At 36.5% G+C, this 14,908-nt stretch overlaps 1 non-coding gene and 2 pseudogenes across 1 annotated transcript; 1 reads left to right on the top strand and 2 right to left on the bottom strand.

Annotated features, from left to right (window-relative positions):
• Window positions 1-927: 927 nt before the first annotated feature.
• On the top strand, window positions 928-3,500 carry LOC114714428 (U-box domain-containing protein 4-like; annotated as a pseudogene).
• Window positions 3,501-5,837: 2,337 nt separating this feature from the next.
• On the bottom strand, window positions 5,838-5,918 carry TRNAL-CAG (transfer RNA leucine (anticodon CAG)). Its single transcript has one exon. It is a non-coding gene; the product is annotated as a tRNA-Leu (tRNA).
• Window positions 5,919-6,667: 749 nt separating this feature from the next.
• LOC114714361 (heterogeneous nuclear ribonucleoprotein 1-like) lies at window positions 6,668-10,795 on the bottom strand (annotated as a pseudogene).
• Window positions 10,796-14,908: the final 4,113 nt, after the last annotated feature.

The raw sequence follows: 14,908 nt of genomic DNA, 5'->3' as shown, positions 1-14,908 counted from the left end.
ATTTAGAATTAAATTAAAAATTAAATGAATGTAGTATTAAACAGGAGGAGACATACAATATATTTTTTTTTCTGGGGAGTGAGAAGAAATAATTATTATTTTGTACCAGGTAAAGGTAACAGCTGCTTTACACTTTAAGAAAAGGCCCCCTACCAACGCACGTGCACGAAGATATGGGTGACCACCACTCCAGATTCGGGAGGCTCAGACCCAAAAGCTTAAGCCCGTGCCTAATCAGATAAGGTGAGTTAACAACCAAACGATAAAACTTCTTCTCCTTCGGTCTTCGACCATCCATGATTCTCATTGCCATTGGACGGCGCTGCTGCCTGCTGGTGGAGTTATAGCCTGTAGCGTAGTCCACGCGGGACTTCTGGTCAATCCAACACGTGTCCCTCATTCCATCTGCAACTTGTGCCTTTTCGTACAGCCCCCAGCACAGAATCTTTCCACGTCGTCCACCCCGCACTGGCTTTTGTAACTTCGTGTCTCACTAAAAGGCGGAGGCAAAGTGAAAACAACGAAAGCTTTCAGGTGGACCCCACCTCTGCTGCTTCGCCTCTGCTTCTTTCACCCACTCCCCCTCCCCTTTGAGGGCAATTTCGTAATTTCGTTGCCTTTCGTCTGGAGGTGGTTCATAGAACGACGACGTTCTCCCCAACGCCGACGGGCCCATCTTTTATTATCACGTCAGGTCAGCTTACCGTCAGACACCGTTAGATTGTTGTCCCGTCATCCCCCACTCATCTAGACCGTCCATCCTGTCTGCAGATTCGTGGGTCCCGAATCATGATCATATTCCTGCCTGTGACGAATTTTAAATGGGACTTGCTGTGATTGTAGCCTAACCTGGATACCAAAGCCAAGCACGCACACTGCTCGCACAGCAAAAACCAGCCTTTTATTTTTTTTTTCCTTGAAAAAAGACGTTGATAATAAAGCTTCACGCTGATGATGACCATTGTTCTTCTTCAGCCTCGCTTCGCCTTCACTCACTTTCTCCTTCTCGCCATGAAAATCTCTTGAAGAATATTGATATTGGAGGCTTGATTATCATCCATATCTTTCTTAGACTTCGAAAATGGTTTCTCTGGAGGATTCTCACTCCAACTCCAATCGTTTCCCTTTAACCCGAAGCTATTACTCTACTACCACTTCCGCCAACAATTCTTCATCCAGAATCCAGCGGCACACTGGAAGGTCTATGCGAACTATACGCTCGAATTTCTTCCAGGATGACCATAGCTGCTCCTTCACTACGGCCACCGAGAAATCTACTTGCCTGTCGGAAACCATGACCGATTCGATTCGGTCATCGATCTCAGGCTTGGCGAGCTCGCATCGAAGAACGACAAATCTGCGAAATCTTCTGCTACGGAGGAGGAGTTGCTTGATCTTTCTCAAGCTTTCAGTGATTTCTCGGCTTGTAGCAGTGATATTTCCGGGGAGCTGCAGAGGCTGGCGAGTTTGCCGTCGCCGGAGAATGTGCTGAAGGGTGGTGCTAGTGGCGAAGCAGACAAGGCGCCGGAGCCGGAGCCGTGCCTGGGGTTCCTGCAGAGAGAGAATTTCTCTACCGAGATTATTGAGAGTATTTCGCCGGAGGATCTTCAGCCGACGGTAAAGATCTGTATCGATGGGCTACAGTCACAGTCGGTTGCTGTGAAGCGATCTGCTGCTGCTAAGCTCAGGCTGCTGGCGAAGAATCGGGCGGATAATAGAGCTCTTATCGGCGAGTCTGGTGCGGTTCCCGCTTTGGTTCCCCTGCTTCGTTGCAGTGATCCGTGGACGCAGGAACACGCCGTGACGGCCTTGCTGAATCTCTCGCTGCACGAGGATAACAAGATGCTGATTACCAATGCAGGAGCTATTAAGTCACTGATTTATGTGCTCAAAACCGGAACAGAGACGTCGAAGCAGAACGCGGCATGTGCGCTTCTGAGCCTTGCTTTGGTTGAAGAAAACAAGAGTTCCATTGGGGCTAGTGGGGCAATACCACCGCTTGTTTCCTTGCTATTGAGTGGTTCCAGCAGGGGAAAGAAGGACGCTCTGACGACGATGTATAAGCTCTGCTCTATAAAGCCAAACAAGGAGAGGGCGGTCAGCGCCGGAGCAGTGAAGCCTCTTGTGGAGATGGTGGCAGAGCAAGGAACGGGTATGGCTGAGAAGGCAATGGTTATACTTAGTAGCTTGGCCGCTATTCCGGAAGGGAAGGAAGCAATTGTTGAAGAAGGAGGAATAGCTGCTCTTGTTGAGGCGATTGAAGATGGCTCTGTGAAGGGAAAGGAATTTGCTGTTTTGACACTTCTACAGCTATGTGCTGACAGTGTGAGGAATAGAGGGTTGCTTGTGAGGGAGGGCGGAATACCCCCTCTGGTTGCTCTTTCTCAGACCGGAAGTGTTAAAGCTAAGCACAAGGTGAGTTGCTGATAACATTACAATTACAAATTAAGATAATAACCTGGATAATTTGAGTGTTCAGTCAGTGTTTGTTTCTTTGAAATCCGATATAGCCCCTGATATATGGTGCGATTGTGTTATTCTGGGGCCTTGGGAGTTTGCTAAGCTTCCTATGATGATAAGGATTACATGGTCGGTTGTCAGAAAATAAGATTAATGTCTACTTTCAAGTGCTATAAGGTGACTACAAACAATTAGCTTGCTAGATAACTTTCATGCCAGTGGCAAAAGCTTCGATCATTTGAGCAAATTTAGAACAGGAAAGAGTAACCTACTCATGATAATTTGCCTTGGAGAAGATTTAATCTTGAAGAATTTGGGGACTACTTGTAATCACAATATTATTGTGTTTTGATTGAAAACTTGAGGTTATTGAAACTTCGCTTCTTACAATATAGGCTTATGCATTATCCTGCGAGTGACGGCTGGGCTGCACAATATTTTGTTTCACCAATATGCTTTCTCTATGTTTCGTGATTTATATCCTGGATATCAGAAGTATTCTTTTCCATCTTTGTTGAATTTTCTGGTTGGTTTTGCAGGCAGAAACGCTTCTTGGATATCTGAGAGAATCAAGACAAGAAGCATCCACTTCAAGTCCTTAGAGAATTAGTTACTGCCTAGGAAGGTAATTATACCATGTAATTTTTTTTTTTTGTATATATAGTGGTTCTTATTATTTGTACAGGGTAGCGAAATTAGATGTGTGTTGAAGCTAGAGGAAGTTGGCGGGCAGTAGACTGACCCTTAGATGTGTGGATTTAGCTAGGTTTTGGTATTTTGCTTTCCCCTATTCAATTCGTTATGTTCTCGCGATTTCCATGGTTGTCTCTGGGTTTGGGTTGATTCGATGAGATTTGGGTAACTTTCTTATATAATGTTTGATGACCCTAGTTTTGTGTAAAAGGGTTACTGATTGTATGTCTTATTGTTGCCGAAGTGAAGGTGGTTTTTGTACTCCACGGGATATGTATGTGTGGCAGTCCATAATTTTTTGCTTGGACGAAATGGAACTTTAATTTCGTATCTGTGATACTTCCCAACTCCCAAATGTTTTCTATATCCGGGCTACGAAAGAACCCACTCTGTTTCCATTTGAATTTATTCTTCACCTCTTGTGATATAACACATTAACAGTCACCTGAAGGGTTGTGTATTTTGACGATATATCAGTGTGTGCAGAAGTACACATCAATTTTCGTACCGGCGATTCTTTATTCCTTGCTTGTTTGCCAGGAAAAGTTTGGGGATGTAAATCTTGAATCTTTCCTTGTTGTCACCGGCACGTGATTATCAAGATTGAGAAATCCTCAAGTGCACTCCCTCTTGTAGTATTTAGCCAATTAGAGTCCGATCAAAACAGCTGTAGATTCTCAATTTGTACCACCGCTTTTATGATTCATTATTATTATTGGCTTCTGCTACGTGTTTTTGGTTCCTGAAAAATCGTGTCATGATTGTCAGCAGAAATTGAAGAAAACTAAGAATGGCATAATCGGGAAGCCAGCATACTGACCCAGAATTCTCTATCATAAAGAGGTGAAATCAAAATAACAATAAAAAGAGTCTAGATTTTGAAGGAAAAAAATTCTTGGACGAAAACGTTTAGGAGAAAGTAGATGCTTTGTCAAATATAAGCTAGCCGTGCCCGAAGTCTGGAGCCGCTGGAAGAAAATCCCGAGTCTTATGAAAATTCTGATTTCTCTCTGTTCTGCCGCCTGGCTTAAAGTTGTTCAAACTTCAAGGGATAGAATACTCGAAGATAAGTAGGGCAGCGCAGGCACAAATTGGTGAAAGTGAAAAACTTTTCAAAGTGGATTAGACCTATAAAGATGCAGTCAAAATAAATGTGTGTAATATATATATATATTAAACTAATAACACACATCCATCATCCGTGAATGAGATTAACATAGCCATTTTAATTAAGAGAATGCAATGAACCAGAATAAAATGATGATGGGGGCGTAGGGTCCACCCAGCTGCGTTGTCATTGTTGGAAAGGGGCTAACCCAATGCATGCTTGTTCACCCAATTTGCAAATGCTATTTCGGTAATCACAGCCAAACAGAAAACAGAGCCCCACAGCTTGCAGGTCAACCCCACCCCCCATAACATTGCATCATCTTTGGACATACTCTCTCTCTCTCTCTGAGCCTTATGTCAGCTCATATCACTGTCCTCATTTTTAAAGTTTTGGGTGTCTCCTTCTTTCAAATCTTCTCTGCTTTGTCTTCCCTAATAATAATAATAACAACAACTACATAGCTGGCGGAGCAGGTATGGCTTTGTCCTCCTCCTCCTCCTCGGCTTTTGTTTAGATTGTTGCACTTTCAAATCCATCAAGTTTGAATAAAAACTTGCGTCGGTGGCCTTTATCTATCATCTATCATTACTCATCATGCACTTCAAAAGCTATTTGTGTTTCTGTACATGTATTGATTGATGCTTGCATCTAAAGGTCTAGCTGTTTTGGTTAGTGCCAGTGGTACTGGTACTAGTTTTTTTCCCTTCTCTTTAAAGCCAAATAAATTAAACGTTTTAGCTTGCTGTTGCTGGGGTCATCATCCATTGTACTGGAATCAGGGTTGAATGTGGATTAAGTTTAGTCCACTTTTACTTATTCAATTAATTTCAAACTTTGAAAAGGGAAAAGAAAAAGACCTTTGGCTCGATTAATCCAAGATTCCTCTGCTTTCTTAAAAAGAAGAACATGACGTAATTTAAATGGACCATTCCGTGCAATCTACTGCATTGAAATTATTTTTAATGAAGTTTTTTTTTTTTTTTTGGGTTACCCATTCACAAGAATGATTAAAACTCTTGACTTTTCATCACACCCCATCCCAAATGGTTTGGATGAGCTTTTCTTGTGAATTTGCATTAAAACTATAGCATGCGAAGGAAAATTTTTTTTTGGAAGATATACTGAATTGTGAAAAGGTTTTACATAGCATACTTCTTATCAAAGAAATATATAACAGCGAACATTCAATTTGAATGTAAATGTTGTCCAAAAAGAGGGAGAAATGTCAGATCTTATATGTTGAGAAGATCTGATGTCCCCTCCATAACTAATCCATGGGCATCGCAGCCTTAGTTTACATTTTGCAAAGAATTTGCCAGCAAGACAATGAGCACTTAACCTGTGTAATTCTTCAAACTAAAGACAGATTGGAAATTCTTAGAAGCAATACATATACTAATTAATAATATAGAAGATGACAAGAACAAGTAAACAAAACATATTCCCCAGGTAGACATTCTGTGATTCTGACATTCTTTGAGGACCTTTCCTCTAAGGTAATCCATTTGGCCCAAGTCCGCCCTCATCTTCTAAAGAGTCGCACGTCACTGATGAAAAATGCGAAAAGAATGGTTGTCAAGAATGGGATTCGAACCCATGCCCTTTCGGACCAGTACCTGAAACTGGCGCCTTAGACCAACTCGGCCATCTTGACTTTGGATGTCAAGTGGACCATGTTTATTTAAATATCTGTAAGATAAAAGCAACACAACACAGATCCATTTATTCTGCTTGATTAAGAATTTACTTGAGTGCATCAATTTTATCACGTATTTTTATAAACAAATGACGAGAGATAGAGATTATAAAGTAGTCATCATTTTAAAATTATTTTTAACTTTTGGGCAAAACACTTTTGCTATTTAGATTTCCATTTACTTAACAAAAAAGTCATCACTGGTTATGGATAAATATACATGTCCAAATAGTATTATTATTTTTTCTTTCTGATGAGAAGGAATGAATATTTACTCTAGATATTTCAACTTCCTTATATGTGGTGAAGCATGTTTACTTGTGTAGACGAAGACTAACGACATATTTTCTGCAGATCAATTTCATATTTTATTATTATTTTCATGGACTGGTGGGAAAAATGTATTAATAAATTGTTTAAAACCAATGGATACCCTTTTCAAAACTGAAGGAATCTACTTTTTATCTTAAAAAAACTGCTAACCAAATAAGTTCTGAATAAGAAAATAAAGGGTATGTTTCAAAATAAAATAATAAATGTTGCTGTTTCCAAATAAAATAAAACAAAACTTTATGTCGTACATGAGTTCTTGAGAGAGACACAAGCATTATGGATACTTGACAGGAATGCACCAGTATGAACAATCTCATGGTTCATAAATGAAGTTTATGGTATACGGGCAAGAGAAGAGTAATACAGAAAGATGTATCAGCAAACTTGTTCTTTATAAAACCCAGATGAACATCCATTGATAATATCACACTTGATAAATCAACAAAGTAATTCTTACAGTCTGTGAAATCAAAAGACTGAACAGGTGAAAAGAAAAACAAAATAACATACTGACCAGCACTGTCAACAATTAATGACTCAAATCTACAGCCAAAGGAGAGGGAAGGAAAGAAGGAAGAAAGGATTGAGAAGCGGAAGGAAAAAAAAGAAGAGAGAGGTCTGCTAGTTCTATGTATTGCTCTGTCAATGGAGATGAGCATCTTTATGGCAATTCTAACAAACTCCATAACCTCTGATTATACATATCAAACCACAAGAAAGGAAAACCTATGTTCCACTCAAGCGCGACCCTTGAAAGTGAAGCACCTGTCAGTGCTTCGTATTGGTAATCTCTTCGTAACAGGCAAGCTGATTAGCTCTAATGAAGTTTTAGAAGAACTAAAGTATCTCAAAGAAGAAAAAGGAAAGACACAGTCATGCTTTCCATGTTCAGTCACCCTCTGCACCAGACATTCTTCGTCACTGTAACATCTACACATCCTTCCCGTAATCTTCCTATGCAGCAATTCCTGAGGAAAAATGTGTTTGCAAGAATGTGAATAACTTTGTTTTGCCATTTATTCAAACTCATAGAAAGAAAGACGTACATGATAAAGTGTCCAGTATAGTATTAAAGGGTGACAGCAAGCCATCACCAGAAACTTGCTTATACCAATTTGAATTGCCAGTCAGATTCCATTTAACAATCTCTAGTCTGTCTCTTGCACTCAGCAAGTTTGACAGAGTCTGAACCCAAAATTTATTATTTTGAAAATTGTGATTATGAAGCACAGGTTTAGGCAAATATGTGAGCTACTACTTATCCTGAAAGGTTAAATATCTCCTCAGAACCAGCATTCAACCAATGGCCAAATATGCAGATCACTAGGATCACAGAAATATATATTTTTAGCGTCCATTACTAAAAGAACAAAGCAGAATCTATGAGAAGAAAAAGATAAAACAATGTTGAACTTCTATGGATACTTGCCTCTTGGAGCCAAAATCATTCCCCACTTCTAAACATGACTTAATTAGCTATGCCATGAAAAGTAAAGAACTTTAAAAGAACAGTAAAGAAATTTTAGTACATCGATATCGAACACATTGTACTTACCTCTATTTGATTGTCTATTAGCAACAGCATAAGCCCCAATGTGGCCACCAGAGCTTTTGCTTATCAAATCTGAAACAGCATTTCCAAGGTCATAACCAAGAGAACCAGTATCTTCTAGTTCTGAAGGTGACGAGCTCCAGGTGGGGTCACCAAAAAATGACCCAGCTTCGTAAATTTCTTTATATGCCCCATCAAAACTGCCATTGGATAGAGCATAAGATGATACTGATTCAGCAATGGCATCACTACCTTTTCCATATCCTACTGCTTTTTGCCTAAAATTAACATCTCCAGGGCCATAGTTAAGAGGGCCCTTACCATAGCCAGAGCCAACAGTTCCAGCTTGATCTGCACTAGGGGAGGAACTCCACAGTGTTCCAATATCACCAAAAGAACCCATGCCTGAATTTTGACCTCCATACCCGTGAAAACCATTAGAATTTGTAGGATTACTAGCAAAGCTAATATTCTCGTTCCCCCACAAATTCTGATTTGTTGAATTGTTTCCTACACTTGCACCAGTATACCCCATGACACTATGGTACCTGCTTGAATTTCCATTGTATGAAGGGTTCAAAGCCCGTCCTAGCATAAGGGAAGAAGTTAAGTTTGAATTTCCATTTTGACTAAATGCTGGTTCAAAATTGAATCCTGTCCCATAACTGGGACTTAATGGAGGATATCCATTTCGACCAACAGTAACAGGACTGAATCTTCTATCTGCCCTAAGTCCATGCCCTCCAACCAAGCTAGGATTATATCCCTGAATGAGACCATTAGAAAAGCCACTAACTCTACTTAAACCATAGTTATATCCAGCTAATTGGCCTCTACTTGGACCTGGGGATAATTCCTTTGGAACAGCCCGCTTAACCTCAACCATCTTACCATTCAGTTCGTGAAATGTTTTATACAAACCTTATCCACTGCTTCCTCAGAATCATAGGTGATGAATCCGAAGCCTCTTGGTCTTTGAGTGTTATGGTCATACATCACAACTACATCTGTAATTGTTCCAAATTGGTCAAAGTACTTCTTGAAGTCACTCTCGGTAACTGTGGACGCAAGCCCGCCAACAAATATCTTCTTTGTGCGGGTTGGACCGGTGATCCATGAATGCTGCTGTTGCTTCTGTTAGAAATGTTCTGATCATCCCTAGGGACGGCCTTTTTTGCTTCAACCTGCATATGGAAAATCATATTCAATTAAACATATTAATAGACAAAACTAATAAATAGTTAGAAAAACAATGAGTCAAGACTTCGGGTAGAACGAGTTTGTGGGTTTGACCAATGCAAATTATGAACTTTATAGTTTCATCAGCAACTCAACCTCTTTCAGGTTCAGTTCAATAAAAGCCTACCCCCATCCCCACAAAAATGATTAGCTTTAATCCCCATCCCCAAGAATCAATCAATTTCACAAGCTGTACCCTTTAATCTCTAAATAAATGATTCAGAACCTCACATCCGATCAGTCTTGGATCATATGGCTAGTATATTTTTAACGAAGACCCAGCTGTAGCTGGCCTTCCAAAACACAAAACATGAGTAACACCCAACCCTTCCCTGTGGTACAGATGTTGCAAAATACACGATCTTCAAATTCCAAAACAAATATTTCCTTGCAAGGGTCACTGTAGATGGCCAGATTGTCCGTCTTAGATATTATGATTTTTTAAAGACAAGCTTGGCATATGCTGTTGTCTTGTCAATTACTTATTGGAATATCTTCTATAATAATGCACGACATTTAAACTTGCATCAAACATGTAATGACGGATATCATTTTCAATACTTCGCGCTCAATTTTGCATCATAAAATTAAACGAAGAAAACCCAAACCCAGATTTTATATTTCGAGACATAATGAAGCTCTGGAAGAAAAGAAGGAAGCAATGAAATAGTGATGCTCTGGCAGGGACGATGTTTCGAGACAAAATTATATAAACGGAGATGGCAATTAAGAACTTACAGTTCTACCATCTATGACATGCTTTTCCATAACAACTTGTTCAGCAACAGAAGGATCAGAAAAAACAATAAATCCAAAACCACGAGCACGCCCTGTGGTCCGATCCTTCATTATAACTGCCTCCACCACATCTCCAAAATTCTGAAAGTACTGTCTGAGTCGTTCTTCATTTGTGTCCCATGAAATTCCACCAATGAAGAGCTTGCCGGGGTCCATTCCCATCCTGCGCTTCCACAGATTACATTTCTAGAAGAATTTAATAATGAAAAAAAATCTAAAAACGACATATTTCATCCCCAACACCAGTGAAAAGGCATCCCAAAATAGAAACGGCATAAACAGATTGGATCCAATCATATACTCATAATTATATTTTGTCGTAGTAGTTCAATAGCGTATTCGTTTCAGAACTCCCAAGGCAACATGAATTCATCGAAACAGGCAGCATCGGACAAATAACGTCATAATGTGGAATGAACAGAAGAAAAAGTAGAAGTCAGGAAACTAAATCTACGTTTTTGAAGAACTGACAGAAAAATAGGATATTCTAGACGTCAGCTGAGAAACAATCATACTATGATTGAATCCGGGAACATCGAACCTTTCATCAAACGGTTACCGATCAAACCAGAATCCAAAATTCCAACAGCGATGCAAAAACGTCGAAATTTAATACGGAAAAAGTTCGACGCCAGACTCTGAAAGTCATTTGAATGGAATTGAGAAGAAACAAGATTGGCAAAGAGAAACTCACCAAATGAAGACAACCCAGATGAAAGATTGATACAATCTAAGATCTGAGAGAAGGCATAATAGGCAGAGAGGGCGAGAGGCCCTCTTTTTTTTTTTTTTCCTCCTTTTCTTTTCCTCCTTTCTTTTGGCTTACAATTACGGTTGATTCAAGCAGATAAAATATATATAATGAATGAAAGCTGTGTATCACAGGGGAAGAGATATGTAAGAGAAAAGGAATTAGTGTGTATATATATATATATTATATAGAGGGTGAGATGTTTGTTTGTCTATCCTCCGCTCGGGTAAGAAAGTTATGAGCGAGAGAGACGATGGCGACTGCCCAAGTTTAAACTCAGCTAGAGGCCGGTGCACCAATAACTTTTACCTACAACATATATCGATCATTTCAATTCAAAACTTGCCTTTTTTTATGCTCTTTTTTCATCATTTTAGGAAATCATTGATCAGTTTAATGCCTGTTGTGTGCTGTAAATTATCTTTCACCAGTAGAAAAAATCCAAACTTTTATGTTCTTACCAATGAAACAAAAATAAAAAGCATTTGTGTTCTATTATATGTTCTGTCGTGAGATTCTCGTGTCCCGTCAATTTGAAGGACCAAGCTATCATCCTACCATTATGTGCAGCTAATAATTTAGGGTAATGACTAATGAATGGAATTATTGGTTTGGCTGAAAACACTAGTTTCTGATAGGGCTAACTTCTGATACCTTTTGCTGGTAAAAAAAAAACTTCTAGTACCTTTTTGTGTGACATTGAGTACTGCCAAAGTCAAATTTTTTTAAATTTTGACTCGGCTCTTCTGAAAACAAAAAAGGTTTTTATATAACTTATGGATTTGATTGCAGCAGTAATGTAGAGTTAAAAATATATATTGGGAGCCATGACTATTCAAATATTAATTAAAAAAAAGGTATCTATCGTCTTAACTAGACACACATAATTGTATATGTTTTTCAAGTGACAATTGACAGCATATGTTAGCTGGGCAACTTGGGAAAATTTCCTTAATTATCTGAAGCTGCTGGTTTTCATATTCTGTTTCCTCTTACCTGATTACTGGGCTAGCTCGCCGTGACAGTGTGTGGTTGCTGACTTGCCGTTTATTTTCTCGTTTTGCTTTTGTTTTTATTATCTTTTTTCAGTGTAGGATATAAAAATTCTGTGGAGTTATTTTATTTGTTATCAATATTAATTAGCTATTAATTGTGTGAGGAGTTCATATCTAAACTTGTATTTGGAAAAATAATGATCGCTCATTTAGATCATATAATCATTTACTAGTCAATTATTATTTTTTTCATCCTATTTTACTAATTTCATATATTTCAAAACTCCATGAGTATCTTACATATTATTTTGTGCTATTCTATTAAAAAAAAAATAGTGGCACAATGGTTGTGTATCTTTTTGGGATCTGATCCAAATATGGTTAATAGCGCTGTGATTAAGACCACTTATCATTAACGACTAACTATTTAGAGTTAAGTGTTCATTTTACAAAAGTATATTTAATTACTTCATTGCAAAGAATACTCACTCTAAGTCCAGGACATTTTTTTTCTGCCCTTGTTGAATAAAAAACGATTCACTTGGCACAATTTAATCATTTACTTTTTTCCGTCCCTGGTATATTCGCTATAGCTAGCAGTTAATTAATTTGATAAATTATGATTTTTTTTGGCCCGAAAATAAATTATGATATTTGAATAAATTAGTTAATTGTAATAAATGTAATATAATATCTTTAAAATATTCCTTTATAGTGATATATTATATGTTAATTTAAAAGTTAAATAAGTTAAATATAAAAGATAAAGTGGATTGATAATAAATTTAAATATAACTAATTTTTATATTAGAAATAAGTAGTATGCATTTAACATGAGAAATGAAGGATTGGATGTCTGTTTAATTACGTCTAGAGAGAGAAGTGTTTCATGGTCTTGGATATGAAAAAAAGAAGATCATTTAGTGTTCACATATTTTATGGCAGCACGCCACTCTATATTATTATGAATTAATGTTGCCCCCACAGTAAAAAAAAAAAAAATCAGGGTCGGGTACAAAGGCACAAATATTAAGACAGATTTGTGGGTACAACCAAAATGCCTCTCTATCTACTTTGAATATAAAAGTGAAAAATGTTTGGCTAAAAAAAAAATGAAAAATGAAATAAATAATTGAATAAATAAAAATTAAAAGTAGGTAAGGTATGAAAGACAGGAAGGATTGCTTGGATGACCACTCAGCGAAAGAATACTTCCCAAACATGCATCCACCTTCATTTTTGCATCATGCACGTGCAATTATGTTCTTACTTTACAATTTGAAATTTGAATTACACTTTTTATTATCACGTTGTTGTTGTTGTTAGTTGTAGTTATTGCTATCTATTGCAGGTTGCATAAAATTCTTAACTTTCCACCATATAGAAATAATTTGACTAGCATTTTTTGTTGCCAAATATTTAACTGGCAATTTAGATCTTTTTTCATTAAAAAAACTCTATCTCTATAAAAAAAAAAATTTAACGATTTACATGTGTATAGAAAAATTATAAATAAGTCACACCTGTCGGCCTTGGAATGGTAGGTAAAGAGTTGGGTGTGGAAAATAATATAGAAAAAAAGAACTTTTCAGATAAACTTAATTTTTGTAACTGAGTACACCAAATGAATATAATTGATAGCATGTTAAAGAATTTGTCAATAAAATTTATTTCTCATAGAGTTTTAAGTTTATTTGTAATTATTTCGATATACTTTATTTTTTTCAAGTAATTGCCTTAAGAAATCATGCATACTGCATATTTCATGGCTCGTAGAAACAAAATAATAACTTTTTGATATGTTAGAATTAAAGTTTAGCCAAAAAATATTTGTTAATCATTTTATGTGGGACAAAGCTGGATCATTTTGCAAGATCAAAAGAGAGCTTTGGTTCAGATTAATAATAATATCATACAAACAATGGAATTTTGTGATAGCAACATTTTGTTATTTAGTATGGAAAAGTCAAAAGACAGTTATCAAGTTGATAATTTTTTTCTGAACACTGAGTTGTATGCAAATAATTTTTTATGTTAAAATTTTAGGAATGTAATTCTTTAAAACTTCTAAATTTATGTCCATATTCCTGATATGATCAACTAATTTATTAAAAATTTTAAATTTATGTTCATAATCCTAATATGATAAATCAATTTAACATTTATGTATCTAATGTCAAGTTTTAAACGTTAAAAAAATGAAAATGCGGTCAAATGCACTGAGTTGCGAGCATATTTTTATATGGGAAAATAAGTTTTAATTAAAACTTATATATAATTATAATTTTGAGAACAAATTTAGTTGTAGTATGTTTAAAATTTAAAGTATAATTAAAAAAGTAGAATTGAAAAGCTAAAACCATAGTTTTCTTTAAAAACACCCAAATATCCTTGAATTTTTATACATGCTAAAACAAAGTTCTGACAGATGATTAATTTTTTTGTGGAGGTCCTAAGCGGATATTTAAAATTATAGGCAAGTAATATTAATTCAAATTTCAAATATATCAATACATATTATAGCTATGCTCGAAAAGAAAATGATAACATTATCATTTAAAACCAATTTATATAATAAGAATAAGATATGATATAATTAGATATTTGCAATTTTTTTTGGCACTAAGAAGAAATCTAAAATTCAATCACCAAACTTTTTTTTGAAATGGCAACATTATTATTAGACTCTAGAGTGCTGATTTTGGGATTAATTGTTGTGGGCATTAAAAAAAAAAAAAGGTTGTGATTATTACTATGAAACCAGGAAATGATGAAGGATTGAAGATGGACCACTCAAGAAAAAGAAATGGAATGGAAAGCGGAACAGGCACAGGATTCTAAGATAGCCAATGAATTGAACTCATTTGTTTGCCGAAACTTTCATAGTACAAATTGCCCCTTTCTGCTTTTTTTTTTTTTTTTTCATGCAAACCTATGAAACAACTTACATTTATCACTGAATATAATTTAGATTTTCCATTTCTAATATATGTATCCCTTCCAAGTCCCAGCAAGATCCACTACTTTTTTTTAAACAAAGGATAAATCCCTTTATTTCCCTCGTTTAGAATTATAGATTCAAATATGGGAAACTTTTTATAAGAAAAGTATATAATTAGATATTCTCAAAATTATTTATTAGAAAATTGTAGATACTTCAAAAATATTTAGTCTGTGACAAAATGATTCCACCTAAAAATTTGTATGAAACCGTAAGGTTGCATCATGTTAGGTTCATTTTCAACCGTTAACATAATGAGAAGATTGCTTGTAAAAAAGG

Source organism: Neltuma alba, unplaced genomic scaffold, assembly GCF_004799145.2.
Source record: "Neltuma alba isolate B1F8T4 unplaced genomic scaffold, ASM479914v2 tig00011501_pilon, whole genome shotgun sequence".
Classification (NCBI taxonomy): domain Eukaryota; kingdom Viridiplantae; phylum Streptophyta; class Magnoliopsida; order Fabales; family Fabaceae; genus Neltuma; species Neltuma alba.
This window is presented reverse-complemented; position numbering and strand designations above follow the sequence as displayed.